Here is a 15,646-nt window from a genome sequence, read left to right on the forward strand (position 1 = left end):
TAAGTGGCTCGGGATCTCAGTGACAATGTGTGTGGTGGTGTGTGTTCCAACTCCAGTCCTCCAGGCTCCCTCAGTGCCTGTCCTCAGGTCCTTTGGATGTGACGGCTGATCAGTCAGGTGGTAAGACCAGCATTCTTTGAATTAAAATGGGCCAGAGGCAGCTGCAGATGAGTCCCTCTGATTGTAAGGAACTCAGAAAGAACTTTTTTTTTTTTTTTTCCATTTTCAGAGACCCTCTCTGTCCCTGCCAGGAAGTCCTCTTCTTTGAGAAGATGGAACACTGTCACCTGGTGCCTCAGTCACTGAGGGAAGGCCAGGTGTAGGGATGGTGAGACAGGCAGAGCTGCCCTGGTAGGGGGGCCCTTGGGCGTGGTTTATTCAGCATATGATGCAAACTGTAACAGATCCTGTTTCCAGAAGGTGACATGGTGTCTGTCCTGGTCTCTGTCCCTAGCACCAGCACCACACACAGCACAGAGAATCCTTGTCAATTTCTGACCTAAGAGCACAGGCACTGGAAGCAAATGAGAGCAACTTTGCACGATGCTATCAGGGGAGCTGCAAGCAGAGTGAACAAGAAACAAGGACCAGCGTCCCCAATGAACCTGACAATCCACCCTTCCTACCTGACTGACACAGGGGGAGGCCAAGAGAGGCACGTTCCTTCCCTTCTGGATGGAAGGGTCCAACTTTCCCTGTCTGGGCAGAATTATCCCAGTGCTCTGTTGTCCACCAGTGCAGGTCCCTTGATAGCTGCCTGGGCACACAGCAGCACCCGGAGTCCACGGGAGAGGCAAGGCTGGTTAGGTGTGAGGCCCTACCCACCTTGCCTTTTTATACTTGCCCGGTCTTCATGACTCAGCTGATCTGCTGTGTGCACAAGGCAGTTATCACCCTGGACTTCAAACAGCAAAGTGAACCATGGTGACCCCAGAGGCTCAGTGCTGAGGGATTGGTGCTGGAGCCTCATTCAAAAAAACAAAATCCGGGCTGGGCATGGTGGTGCATGCCTTTAATCACAGTACTCGGGAGGCAGAGGCAGGCGGATCTCAATGAAATACAGGCCAGCTTGGTATACATAGCAAGTTCCAGGCCAGTTGGGGCTACAGGGGGGGTAAAAAGACTCCCCACTCCCAAAAAAGAAAAGAAAACCCAGAATCCAGGCAGAAGGGCATTAGGATGACCCATGGCGGCTTTGTCCAATTGTCACCCCTTATGTGAAGTTTGGGTAGTACTAATGAATTTTTGCACTTTTATCCCAGCACCTGGGAGGCAGAGGCAGGTGGATCTCTGAGAGTTCAAGGCCAGCATCGTCTACATAGCGAGTTCCAGGCCAGCTGGGGCTACAGGGAGACCCTGTCTCAAAAAGACAAAAAAAAAAAAAAAGTAATAGTAAAATACTTTTTAACTAAGTGTGTGTACTGTCTACTCAAACATAAAATTTAATAATATAATTTTAAGGTGTGAAAAGTCATGAGGATTCTAGCCTTTCCTATAAATTCATTCCAATAGTGTCAGATGTCTTCACAGCACTAGAGTGGTACACAACACGCTCAAACAGGTGTGACTGGGACAGCAATGTGTGATCTTCTCCTGTTTGTGATATCCATGAGACAAAGATCAATCTAGAAACCTTTGGTCATTAAAATGGCCAGAGGTCCAGTGAGAATGTGAAGCCATGGAAATAAAGCTGGAAGGGGGGGGGGTGAGTGGGGGGGGTGGGGCATTAGGGAAGAGACTGTCAGAGAACTGGTATCTAGGGCTGGGGGTATGGCCACTTCTGTAGACAACAGATGTGCGTCTGTTCTAGAGCCCCTGAATCTTGTACCGTTATACCTGCCCAGCAGCTGGCCATTTCAGACACCTCTCAAACTTTTCCAATGCATGTGACATTGAATTAATGTCCCCTAAACTTTGTCTTCTTTTGGCATTTCCACTCATGGCAACTGCTCCTACCCACCATCCAACTGTCAAGCTCCAACAACAGAGCTACCCTGGCAACACTTCTTTTGTCTTTTGGTCTTTTTGAGACAGGGTCTCCCTGTAGCCCCAGCCTTGAACTCACAGAGATCCACTTGCCTCTGCCTCCTGAGTGCTGGGATTAAAGGTGTGCGCCACCACGCCTGGCTGCAACACTATTTTATGTGTATGAGTGTATTGTCTGCTTGTGTGTAAGTGCACCTGTGTTGTGTGATATACGCAGAGGTCAGAAGAAGGCGTCATATCCCCTGGAACTGGAGCTACAGATGGTTGTTAACCACCATGTGGATGCTGGGAATCGAGCCTGGGTCCTCTGCAAGAGCAGTCAGTATTCTTATCTGCTGAGCCATCTCTCCAGGCCTTGATACTTCTTTTTTTTTTTTTTTTTCTTTTTGAGACAGGGTCTCCCTGTAGCCCCAGCTGACCTGGAACTTGCTATGTGGACCAGGCTGGCCTCGAACTCACGGAGATCTGCCTGCCTTTGCCTCCCAAGTGCTGGGATTAAAGGTGTGCATCACCACGCCCAGCCTGACACTTCTTTTTAAAAAATTTTTACAGTTGTTTATTCTTTTGTTCAGCATTCATATTCACCATATGTCAAAGTGGCATCAAAAATGTCATAGCTGAGATCATTGGCTCTTCCCTGCTTCCCAGGGGTCCGCTCTTCCTTTGAGTTCTTCCAGGACAGGCAATAGGGGTGTAAGCACTTGGCTCCTGGAGCACTGAATACTCAGGCACTTCTTCATTTCACTTATATTCCGCAAGTACGACTTTCTTTCCAAATAATTCAAGTTGATCTCTGACACCATACTTAGCCTGGATACCTGCAGTTTCTCCCCAGAACTGATGTGAGGCTTCTGCCAGGACCCTCCCCAGCCTCTGCCTCCCAACATGCCTCTCCTGCAAATCTGACCTTGTCACACACACACACACACACACACACACACACACACACACAAAAGTCTGAGGAACTTCCGATGGCCCAGAGATGAAGCAACACTAAGGGGACCTTCGTGGCCTGTGTGATCTGATGGCCACCTCTCCCCTCTCTCCTGGGCTTTAGTCGCATACCCTAGCCATCTTCACTTAGTTCTTGTGCTTGGCAATCCCTCCCATCCCAGGGCTCTGAGAAGGCTGTTTCCTCCCACCTCCTTCACTCCTTGTCCTCTGGAATCCAGATGGAGCCTTCTTTCCCTAAGCAGTGTCTCCTGATCTGTTCCAACCTGGTACACATTCCCTTTCCAGCCTGTTACTGTGACCCCCGCCTCTTCCACAGGATAAAAGCTTCTTTGGTTCTCTCCTGGAATCCCAGAGCCTGGCATTCATTAGATGACCAGCAAATATTTACTGAATGATTGCTGAATAACTTTGGTTGTCAACTTAGAAGGAGCCTCAATTGGTGAACTGTCTCCATTGGACTGGTCTGTGGCCCTGTCTGTGGGGTATTTTCTTGATTACTGAGTGATGTGGGAGGGCTTAGCCCACCCTGGGCAGGTTGTTTTGTATTGTATAAGAAGGCAGGTTGAGCACTGGCCAGGGGGGCAAGCCAGTAAGCAGCGTTCCTCCACGGCCTGAGTTTCACCTCCTGCCTCTAGATTCCTGCCCTGAGTTCCTATCTTGGGTTCCTTCAGTGATAAACTGCAACCCAGGAGATGTAAGTCAATTAAACCCTTTCTTCCCCAAGTTGGTATTGGTCTGAATGTTTTGTCGCAGCAATTGAGAAGGAACTAGAACAATAACAATGTAGAAAATTAATACAAGTTTTGAATTAAAAAGATGGCTGAATTCTCCTTAAGGAATAGCATACAGCTTACTTCATGGTTTCATTTGTAGAGTTGTGCTGCAAAGTGTAGCAAAGGGTTGAGGATTATTGCTAGTGTGGAGGATGGCTGGAGAGTGAGGTCAATGCCAGAGGGTCAGCCAACTGCCCTTGGAGGGAAGCCTGCTCTCCAACCCAGTGCTCAGAATCTCAGCCAGAAACGTCCCTGAGATCACCCTTAGTACCAACTAAGAATGATTCAGCAAATCTGGCCTTTCCTAGGTGAATTACAGGCCTGGATGCACAGGGGTTTTTCCAGAACAAAGGCCAGTCAACAAGATACACAGAACCCTGGCAGTGCTGGCACCTACCCTGGCTTTGACTGCACACATGAGGAGTGAGTCCTCAGAGGCGCTGTGTGATATTGCCTGCTGGTGACTTGGGCTCCCTGCAGCTTCTCCTGGGGGCATCCACACTGTGGCCTGGAAGTTGGGACAGAGGGAATTCGAGGAAACCATGTACCTGTTGCCTTGAGATGCCAGGCTGGAGGGAGGATGAGTGTGGCCTCTTCCTGGCTCTAGGCCTGAGGAGCCCTGCAATCCTATCTCCCTTCCCTGGGAGAGAGAAGAATTTGGCCTCTCCTGCATTCCAGTTAGCCTGCCAAAGCAGGGGGGATGGGGGCAAATGTCCTTACTATAAACTCTTGGCTCCCAGGCCTCCTGATAGCACTGCCTACCCACTGTGACAGAGGACACACAGGCTGCTGTGGTGAGTGCTTGGGTCTAAGGTCTTATTTCTCTCAGAGAAGGACCTGGAACTGAGCCCAAGAAAACAGCTCAGAGCTAGCAAGCAGGAGAAAGGAAGAACGTGCTTGGATGGCAACAAAGAGGACAGAAAGCATACAACAGTGCAGGAGAGACTTGACAGGGAGCTAAGGGAAGGTACTATGGCCGCATGTCAGAAGAGATGGCCACGAAGTACGTGACTTGGAACTGTGCTGTGCTGAAGATGGCCAGGGGCCAGGGCCAGCTTGGTTAGAGGCCATACCCTCAGTATCTGAGCTGACTGTTGCCCCTGTACCCTTAGGACAATGTACCCTCTAGGCTTCCGTCTCACCACTACCACCATGAAGGGAGGCTGGAGAACACATGGGTAAGCTGGCTGGCCCGGAATGTCTTTGGAAAAGGGATGAATACTTCTAATGTAGAAAGGCCATACAAACTTATTTATACAACCCTTTGTCTACCTCTGAGAAAGCCAACTTAGTGGAGACCAGCAAGATCATATTTATTTGGGGTTAATTAGGATTTGAATCCAGGAAAACACAGATTCAAATAGGCTTTAAAATGGTGCTGTATTTATAGCTTTAAACCTAAGGGGATTGAAAATCAGATTGTTATAAAACTTTTAATTATTTTAATTTATTTTATGTGTATGAATGTTTTGCCTGCATGTATGTTAGTGTACCATGTGCATGTCTGGCGCCTGCAGAGGCCAGAGGAAGGTGTTAGATACCCTGGCACTGGAAATTTTGAACAGTTGTTAGCCAGCATGTGAGGTGCTGGGAACTGAACCCAGGTCCTCTATAACAAAGTAACTCTTAACTGCTGAGCCATCTCTCTAGCCCTTAATTAGCAATTATTATTATTATTTAGCCCCAAAGATTCCACTGCAGAGGGGTCTGAGATCTGATTAACAATGGCCTCTTTTTAAAAAAATTATTTTTTTTTATTTTATGTGTATGATTCTGCATGTAGGTAGGTGCACCTGTCGTGCAATGCCCATGGAGGTCAGAGGAGGGCATTGGATCCTCTGGAACTGGAGTTATGGACTGTTGCTAGCCACCATGTGGGTGCTGGGAATTGAACCCAGGTCCTCTGTAAGAGAAGCCAGTGCTCTTAACTGCTGAGCCATCTCTCCAGCCCCCAATTCTTGATTCCATTTTAAGGGCTCTCAAACCAACACACTCCATTTTAACTTTTATTACTTTCAGTTCTGAGGACAGATCCCAGGCTTCAGTTAGACTAGCCACATGCCCTGCCACTAAGCTGCCTAGCTCTGTTTTAACTTATTTTTCCTTGATGCCACCCAGGTTTTAAAGTCCTAAAACAAGAGAAGAAGAGACGCTGCATTGTCAGGTTCATATGCTAATGCCTGGGAATTTCATCTTAAGTCCTCTTCTAGTTCACACTCTGCCAATTAAAATAGAAGCTGTCAAGTTTTCCACTGGTTTTAAATGACTAGAGAAAAATAACCCAAGTGGAACAAAGCTCACCCCCTTTAAGGAAAAAGCCTTCCCTTCTGTGGAAGTCAACCTGTGCCTGCTGTTTGAACTGGATGTGGACTCTCATGTTGGAGTAGCAGCAATGGGCCATCCATTGGCTTTCCTTCCCACCATTGAGCCACTCCCTGTGCCTTCCCCATGCCAGCTTTTCCTAGGTGATGCATCCTATGGTCTGGAAACTTTCTCACCAGTGTGCAACAGGATCACTTGAGGCCTAGGCCTCCTGAGTAACCCAATTTACCTTCCTTGCTGCTTGGGTGAGGGAGTACATGCGTGCACCCCCGCCCCTTTTCTCTGTGTATATGTCTGTGAACTTTCTACAAAGCAGCCTGAGGCCAGCCTCCTAACACTGCTCTTGGGGTTGTTTTATCTTAGGGTGTTGAATTTACCTGTAGCAATGTCAAAAAAAGGAGAATCAAAAGTCCCCAAAGGCTAAAAGCAAAAACCTTGAAGGAACTGGGTGTGGTGCTCAGTGGTAGAGCAGCACTGTGGTTAGCATTCTTGAAGCCCTGGGTTAGGCGGATTTCTGTGAGTTCAAGGCCAGCCTGGTCTACATAGTGAGTTCCAGGACAGCTGGGGCTACAGGGAGACCCTGTCTCAAAAAGACCAAAAAAAAAAAAAAAAAGTCCTGAAGTCAACTCTGATGTTAAGATGCTCCATCACTGTGTCTGAGCATAGGTTCCAGAAGCACAGTGTCCCTTGTAGGGACTGGGAAGCTCCCTGTGGAGTGCACAATGGGAAGAGGGCAGAGCCATTTCTCCACCTGGCGGCTCTATTTTCTGGGTGGTTCTGCTTCCTCAGATGGACAAGCTGCTTTGGCATTAGGTGGGCCACAGGCAGGCACGCTGCAATGGAGAAAGCATATGGTTTATGGCCTCTTGGTCAGCAGGGGAGGTCGGCTTCCTGAAACTGCCCTGCTGTTTCCCAGCACTAAAGCCCAGAAATTGCCCTGATTTCCTTGTATTTTAAAAGTAATTAGTAATTGTTGAGGGAAAATGGATTTATTTATAATTTAGACAAGGGGATGGGAGGGATCTAATTTCTTCCCCAGGGTGCCTATACCATCTTATAGAAAGTCATGAGACAAAGGTAAAACATACACAAATTTACCTGAGATTAGCCTCATCAGTCCTTTCCTTGAGACAAGGGGACCCAGGCTGCCTCTACTCTGTTTACAGAGACAGGTTTTAAATTCAAGTCTTGGATAAGGAAAATGGAGTCTTAAAGATTACCCCTCAATTTTCAAAGAGAAAAGAAACTGGTCAAAGTGGTGCATGCCTTTGACCTGGGAGTCAGAGGAAGGTGGATCTTTGTGAGATTGAGGCCAGCCTGGTCTACATAGTGAGTTCCAGGTCAGCTAAGGATAGGCTAAAGAGAGACCTTTGCTCAAAAATAAAATAAAATAATCAAAGAGAAAAGAATCTTGGGGTGGGGAGTTGTAGACTATATTATTTCTATTTCTTCTGGACCTGGCAGAGTTCTTTGTCCCTAAGTCCATTCCCTTGATGTAACTCAAGTGAAACAAAGGTGACAATCTGATAGTCATGGGAGGGGCACAAGCATAGGACCATAACTGCACTTCTACTTCAAAAAAAATCTGGTCTTCCAAGACTGCCTTTGGGGAGGGACAACGCTGCCCTAGAGGCTCTCCGATGCCCATGGAGGCACTGGGATCTCCTAGCCCTGGCCATGGCCTCCTACAGCCTTCCCAGGTTACAGTGCAAGCTGCAGTCAAGCTAAAGCCAAGCAGGTGGGCCCATGGCAGGAACACTCGTGCTTGGGCACCTAGAGGAAGTTTAGAGAGACCCTAGACTGTGATAATAAGGCAGGATAGAAAGATGGGGAAAATTCAGGGTACACAGGAAGGGATGGAACCCCTCACTCTCAGGATCTGGTTAAAAGTCTTGCTAAGAATTTCCAAAGTGCCTGCAATAATTCTTTGAGAAAATCTCATAAGCAAGACTCTGAACCATGCTTAACAGTCAAAACACATTATCTTGAATCTCTTTGAAATTTTTTGACCTGCTTTTAAAATCAACACTCCTTTCTTATCTGTAAACTCAAGTACAATGAACCTCATAAGCCACTTTGTAATCTCAGTTGTTAAATAAAACTCCAGATAAAAATAACTGTACCAAATAATTTTTAGTTACTCTAAATCCTTTGAACAGTGTAACTTCAAAAGCCACTATGGAATTTAGGTAGACTCTCTCTTGAGAAGCCTGTACTCACACTTGGATGGGTACACCCATTTTACTATGGCTTTTTCCTCCAGGTATAATATGACTATCCTGTCACCATCAGGGAGCAGAGATAAGACAGACTCCTAGTGACATAGACAGAACTATACAGTGATAACTATGTCTATGGTAAGGGAGTCCTTTGAAGGAGGGGAGGAAGGGCCACGGGACTCTTACCTGGGATTCCACCCACCACTCCTTGTCCCTCAGCTACAAGTGATCTTAAACTGGGGTGGGAGTTACCAGAGTGTATAGGAGGTAGATGGTTAGCTGAAGGAGCTATTCCTGCTAGAGCTTCTAAGAGACCTTCACCCATAATAAGGTGGGGCTTTCCAGTAATGTCACCCATGATCCTGTAAATAACACCCCACCTAAGCTCCTGTAAGCTTAATAAACTCATTGGTTCAAGTGGTGCTCAGTGGAACCATTTCTTCAGTTTGTCACTGGTGTACTATCTGGGATGAATAGACATTTGTTCAGGTCTCCCCAGTAAAAGTCACACAAGTGTCATTTTCCTCTCTCTCTCTCTCTCTCTCTCTCTCTCTCTCTCTCTCTCTCCTCTCCACTTAAATCTTAATAAACTTCAACTCTGCTTCATACTGATTCATCTTGGAATTCTTTTCTGCACCCTCAGGAGATCCTGCCTGCTCCTAAATAGAAGTTTCTAGGGAGAACGTGGGCAGCACAGCCAGCAGCGTAGAGCTGTGTACCCTGACAGTCCGCCTCTTCAATCACTGCCTCATGTAATATGATAACCCTAAAAAATAAAATTTTTTCTTCTCTCTTTCAAAGAGCACTTAAAGTTCAGATAGGATGTTTGTTTAAGTTAATCCAGCACATAAATGACAAAGAGACATCCATGTTGTCACCGTTCACCCTCCCAAATGCTAAAGGCAGCAAACTCCTAATTCTCACCCAGACACAAGGCTTGTTTTCCGTTTGTTGATTAACTACAGAATTTTCTGTAAAGTATTTTAAACTTCACTTATTTTTAATTTATGTGTATGAATGTGTGCCTGTGTGAGTTTATGTACACCACGTATATGTGTGTGTGTGTGTGTGTGTGTGTTACATGTGCAGGTGTCTATGAAGACCAGAGGGCATTAGATCCCCTGGAACTGGAATCATAGAAGGTTGTGAGTCCCCTGACGTGGGTGCTGGGAACTGAGCCTGGGTCCTCTGCAAGAGTGAGTAGTAAACGCTCCTATCCTTTGGTCTGCGCTCTTAACCTCTGAGCCAGTCTCTCTAGGCCCTGAAGTCTTTTTTTTTCTATTTCTTTTCTATTTTTTGGTCTTTTTTGAGACAGGATCTCCCTGTAGCCCCAACTGGCCTGGAACTCACTATGTAGACCAGTTTGGCCTCTAACTCACTGAGATCCACCTGCCTCTGCCTCCCAAGTGCTGGGATCAAAGGCGTGCATCCATATGCCCGGCTCTTTTCTCTTTCTCTCCTTCCTTCCTTCCTTCCTTCCTTCCTTCCTTCCTTCCTTCCTTCCTTCCTTCCTTCATTCCTTCCTTCCTCCCCGCCTCCTTTCTTCCTAGTTCTTTTGAGAGACAGGGTCTTCTGTAGCCCCAGCTGGCCTAGAACTCACTATTTAGACCAAGCTGGCCTTGATTTTACAGAGATCCACCTGTTTCTGCCTCCCTAGTATTGGGATTAAAGGTGTGCACCACCATGCCTGGCTTAGTCTTTTAAATTACTCAGCAAGAACACTCTTCCCCCTAAAGTGAGCCTCTCAGTCAGGCCTTGGAACACTGTACAGGGTGTGACCATGCAATAGCTTGGCTTCTTAGGAGAGTAGGCCCACCCAACTGGCAGCAAAGGGAAGACAGGCCTTGGGTCAAGAGTGAAGATGCCACATCAGGCCTGTGAACCATGGAACATGCTGCCCTGAGAGTGAAAAGAGCTGCTCTCTGGGGTGAAAATATGGTCTATGACTCCTCTCAATAAAGTCAATAAGCCTTGGTAGTCAAGGAAGCTGCTCCTTTGAACCTGTTTGTGCAACTGGTTATGTAACCCAGGAAACGGACAGTAGCTCCCCACACTCCTTGGGACCACCATAGTCCCTGCAGGAGAAGGTTCTTAGCTCTTCTTGGGGGCCTCACTGGGGTTCCTTTTCTCTGCTGTGGCTGCCCACCCCTCATCTCCCCACTGGAGAGTTTACCATGCTACTAGCCTGGCCTAAAAAACACCTATAGATGGCCCCACTGGGGCTAAGCAACGGCCCTCCTGCCTCTAACCTGGGTCCTGGCCTCTGCTGTCCCCCATCCCTTCTAATCAGGCAATCTGTCTTCTGCTTTCCCATGCTGAGGCCTCTCAGCACAAGAACTGAGAAGTAGAGTCTGGGCAGCCTCTGCCCTTCACATACTTGGGCCTGGGCCAGCATGCCAGAAAACAAATGTGGAGGCACCAGTTAAGGAGGGAACATGTCTGGGCATGTTTGCCCCTTTAGGGATGGGAGGAGGAACGTTGCCCATGGTGGATGGAGTTTTTTGTGGGTGTCACATGCTGGAGTTGGGCACCCCAGGAGACTGGTGGAAGTGCCCACTTCCCAGTCAACACATCCCTTCTCTAAAAACTCTGCTCTCACATACTTTCCACCTCAGTCCATTCGTGCCAGTCAATGTGTGTAAGGCACAGCCAAGGCAAGGGGTCACACCAGACAGCATGGGGTGTTACAGATGTCAGGCTCATGCAAATTGACCTGAGCAGTTAGTGTCTATGGAAGACCCTTTTTTCTTAGAAATGAGGACAGCGGAAAACTTGGGGCCTTCTCACTGACAGATTGGCATTCATTCTCAGGTTGCAAACCTGGACATAAAAGTCATCCACATTCCCGCACCAGGACTTCTTTTTCTTTTCTTCTTTTTTTTAAGACAGTCTCCCTGTATCCCCAGCTGGCCTGACAGCCTTGATCTCACTGAGATCTGCCTGCCTCTGCCTCCTGAGTGCTGGGATTAAAGAAGTGCAGCACCCCCACAGGACTTAAATATTTTTTTATGTATATGACTGTTTTGCCTACATGTAAGTGCACCACATGTGCATGTAGTGCCCACAGAGGCCAGAAGAGGGCATCAGATCCCCTGGAACTACAGTTACAGATGGTTGTTAGTCCCCATGTGGGTGCTTGGAACTGAACCCTGGTCCTCTCCAAGAGCAACCTGTAAACCATCTTTCCAGCTCCACATCAGGTATACTCTCCTTCCCTAGGTCTGCTGCAGTCAGCCACAGAGCAGCCTCTAACTCCTCAGCTGTATCCAAATGTTGCTCTGTGAGCTTTCTTTTTCCATTCAACATTCCCTTTATTTAATGCTTTTTATTTTCCAAGGCACAGGTTGCCATATAATTTATATATTAAATTTTTATTTATCCTTATTTTATGTGCATGAGTGTTTTGCCTGCATGCTTGTAAATATACCCATGCATGCAATGCTCATGGAGGCCAGAAGAAAGTGACAGATCTCTGGAATTGGAGCTATGGATGGTTGTTAACCACCATGTGGGTACTGGGTGGTGAATCTGAGTCTTTGGCAAGAACAGCCAGTGCTCTTAACTGCTGAGCCATCTCTCCAACCCCTGTAATTTATATTTTACAAATGTATACTTACTTTATGGTGCTTGGGGATCCAACCCAGGGCCTTCAATTTTATTTGGTGCCATCTAAAAAGCCTTGCAAATCCCATGAAGCATATTCTCTGGCCTCCCCTAGGGCCTAGGGCAGCATCTGAACATTCAACCCCAGTCCCTGAGCACAGCCCCACTGCCCGCCAGGGACACAGGAAGTCATCACGTGGCTCTCCTCGTGAGTGTATTTGGGAACGAAAACTGTTTGCTGAACACGCCTTTTTTTTTTTTTTTTTCTGCTATGCCCGACCTAGGCTCCTACTTGCGGAAGGAAGCCACTATCACAGGAGAAAACAATGTTATGCTTATGCGGCACTGTGGCTTCCAAGGATCACGCTGAATTTAGAGGCCATCAATTAGTCGAGAAGCAACTCTCCCCACCCCCAGCAAATGTCAACCAGCAGCTGTTGAATCTTTGCAAAAGCACCGTTCTACGGTCAACCTGCAAAAGTCCGAGTGTCCCGTACCTCCCACCCCAACCCCACCCCACCCACTGTGCCCCAGCAGATCTCGGTTTCTAGGAGTCTGAAGTTTAAACATCCAGGGCAGGGAGTGGAGCACAAGCGATAGAGAAGTTAAAACCAGGGTCTCCACAAGCTACAGCCCTCCGCCCCCACAGTGACCGCAGGGGCCTGCAAGCTGGGAGCCAGGACCCAAAGGGACAAACCTTCACCGTAAACCTGCACCTGCAGGGGAGGGAGCCACAGGGCTGGGGGAGCCGCAGAGCGGCGCTGTCAGGCCCACCGCCCATCCCCAGGGCCCCAGGAAAGAGGGATGGGACGTAGGATACAGGACAAGGAGGAGCATCCAACTGCACAGCCTAAGGGAAAGGGGAAAGCGCATTTCGCTGTGGACAGACTCAGCCTGGGAAGCGCTCGGGCTGCCCACCCCGTCTCCATTCCGAGCTGACCCGCCCGGAGGCGTAGAATCTGGAATCTCCCGGCTGCAAGCAAGGATCGGAGGATCTGGGGTGCTCCCCGCACCCCGGGCCGCGGTCCCCGGAGCTTACGGTCTGGCTCGCGCTCCCGCGGTGGCAGAGGCGTGCGGTTCCCAGCTCCCGCAGCTCCTGCTGCGCGGTGGGACTAGCCTGGAGCTGCAGAGGACCAAGTGCCCCTCCGACCACGCCCCTCCGACCCCGCCCCGCAGGCCGCGGCCCAGTCCCTGCCCTCCGCCCCACCCTCCTCGTTGCCAAGGCGACCGGGGACTAGCTCAGGTTCTCCCTCAGCTGGCAAAGTCGCTTCCCGGAACAGGATGTCTGCAGCCTGCAGAATCTAAACACAAAAGTCTGAGCTAGTCTGAGCTGGTCTGAGCTGGTTAGGTCTGGTCTGGTCTGGTCTTCTAACTCATTTTCTCAGCAATTCATTGTCTTTATTTTACAAAGGAATTGGTCCTTGACCGAAGTTTAAAAGCAAAACCAAGTTTTAGGGAACAGCTCAGTGCTTGGGTAGCATACACAAGGCCCTGGGTTTCATCCCCAGGACCAAAAATTAATTTAAAAATAAATAAAATAGCGGATAAAGAAGGAAGTATGGCTATAAAGACAAAAATTTAAACAAGTTTGTGAGTTTAAACAGTGTGAGGAGCGATGGTGAAGCCAGCATCGTGAGGGAAGAGTGCGACAGCGCCTCCCAGTGCCCCGCACAAGGGACGAGTCAGCCCAACTGCAGATCCCGGGGCGCTTCTGGCTCTGGCTGATCTGTCCCCCTACCCGCACCCCACGCCCGTTGGCCAGCCCTGTTCCATGGCGTTACCCACCTTGTCCTTCTGAGACCAGCCAACAGCCTCCGTGTGCTTCAGTCACCGCACCACCAAGATCACCAGGTACACTTACTGCAAGGGCCTAGCAGGGCCCGTTGCGGGGTGCAGGCTTGTCACCCTGCACACTTCACGGTAAGGCTCCCGCTCCTCTCTCTTGGCCGCCACCTTCCTTTCCTGCTCATCCTGGTCCAAGACTTCTCCACTCTAAATGAGAGGCAGTTACTGCCCAGGGAACAGTCAATTCATTTCCACCTCTCGCCATTTGCTTGTGTGGAACCTCTGGATAGGAGTCCTTGGCCCCTCAGATCTACACCCTCCTACACACGCTTCTCACACCTGGGGTCCTCCTTCAAAGCTGGAAGTCCAGGCAAGTTCTCTGACCTCGCTATAAAATTGCTCAAAGAGAAACTTTGCCTCCCGTCATTCACCAAAGCCTACAAACTCGTGACTCCTAATGCAGTGAGGATGGAAACATTCGACCGTTAGTAGTGGTCAAGGATGCACCAACCTGTGAATGTGTGTGTGGATGGAAGGTGGATTTGGGGGCTGGATGTAGCTCTGTGATAGCCCCTTGTCTAGTAAGCAGGAGGTCCTGGGTTAGAACAAAGTGAACAAATAAATATCAGAGTGAATTTTATGGAATGTGGACTACATCAGAGTAATGCTGCTTTCGAAAACAAATGAGACTGTAGCAGAAAGATAGCCTTGCTCCTCGCTCCCAGGTCCACACCCCTTCCTTGGCTGTCATCCCCCCCCAGTATGAACGTTAAAATAGTTTGAGGTATTTCAAAGTTCAACTTACACACAGGCAATCAGTAACCAAATAAGACAGAGTCTAATTGAGCAGGGAAAAAATTAGATTTTCAGTGCTTTTGGTCAAAACCCATAAAAAGTTTAATGAGCAAAAGAATGGGTATAGTGTGACCTTGAAAATAGATCCTTTTTAGAAAGGAAGAGAAAAAGGCTGTTTCTCTGTATAAGCTTTTAGAGTTCCCAGGTGCAGTAGTTTGGATCTCACACACCCTCCCCCGCACTCCGAACTGTAGTAAAGTTTTGGTTACCACGCAGGTGTGATTGGGAAGCAATGGAAACTTTCAGAGGTGGTGAGGGGTCTTTAGGTCATGGCCTTGAAGGGGATAGTGGAATCCCAGTCCCTTTGTTTCTGCCATTCTGCATCCCTGGCTATAAGGTGAGCAATCTGACTCCACCTTGTGCCCCTGACACCATGTGTCACCACAGGTCCACACAGATCATAATCTGAGACCTCTGAAATTCCAAGCCAGAATAAATCTGGTTTCCTTACCTCAGGCACATGTTAGTGGAAGAGAAAGCTGACTCACATACCTGATCTGGAAAATATGTGGAGGACAGTTCAGGTAAAAGTTGTAGAACCGTGCCTAGTTCCCCCACAAAAGAAAACCAGGCCACATGGTACAGTGGTGTGGGCTTGTAATTCCAGATACTTGAGAGGTTAGTACAGGATGATCACAAGTTGAAAGCCAGCCTGGGTAAAATAAAGTCTTATCTTAAACAAAAAAACAATTTTCTTTATGTCAAAATGCACAATGTGGATCTGGGTGTGGTGATGCATGCCTTTAGTCCCAGCACCTGAAGGCAGAGGCAGGTAGAGCTCTGTGAACTACATAGTGAGTTCCAGGCAGGAAAAAAAAAAAGCACAGTATGAATGAGTCTAATCATCAGACAGGTAGACAAATTCTGGAGCTAGGCATGGCGGCACATTCTTGTAATCCCAGTGTGTGGGAGGCTCAGGTCTTGTAGGAGAGCAAGGTTGCAGCCAGCCCTGACTTCATAGCTAGACCCTGTCTCAAAAGATGCAAAGCCAAACAAATTTTAAAAACAAAACCTCCCAGACACACCAAGTCTGTTAAACTATTTGTGTGGTGGCTCTTTTCCATTCAGCAACTGGCAAGACTATCACTCATAAAGTTTAATGAGGTATAAAATATAATTTGTACTGTATGTGAAACAGCTATGAAAAGA

General features: G+C 48.1%; 1 protein-coding gene across 2 annotated transcripts in view; it reads right to left on the reverse strand.

Annotated features, from left to right (window-relative positions):
* LOC103725113 (epoxide hydrolase 1) overlaps positions 1–13,021 on the reverse strand; it is a 29,451-nt gene extending 16,430 nt beyond the window's left edge. Inside the window, exon 1 of one of the 2 annotated variants that reach the window (XM_008822393.3) lies at positions 12,897–13,021. The gene's annotated coding sequence lies outside the window, so the exon portion shown is untranslated. Of the gene's footprint in view, positions 1–626; positions 816–12,896 lie in introns of those variants that run through there. The other variant, XM_029558260.1, reaches the window with a different exon arrangement.
* Between the last annotated feature and the right edge of the window lie 2,625 nt (positions 13,022–15,646).

The sequence above is a fragment of the Nannospalax galili genome, unplaced genomic scaffold (genome assembly GCF_000622305.1).
Source record: "Nannospalax galili isolate Female #2095 unplaced genomic scaffold, S.galili_v1.0 scaffold1508, whole genome shotgun sequence".
Classification (NCBI taxonomy): Eukaryota; Metazoa; Chordata; class Mammalia; order Rodentia; family Spalacidae; genus Nannospalax; species Nannospalax galili.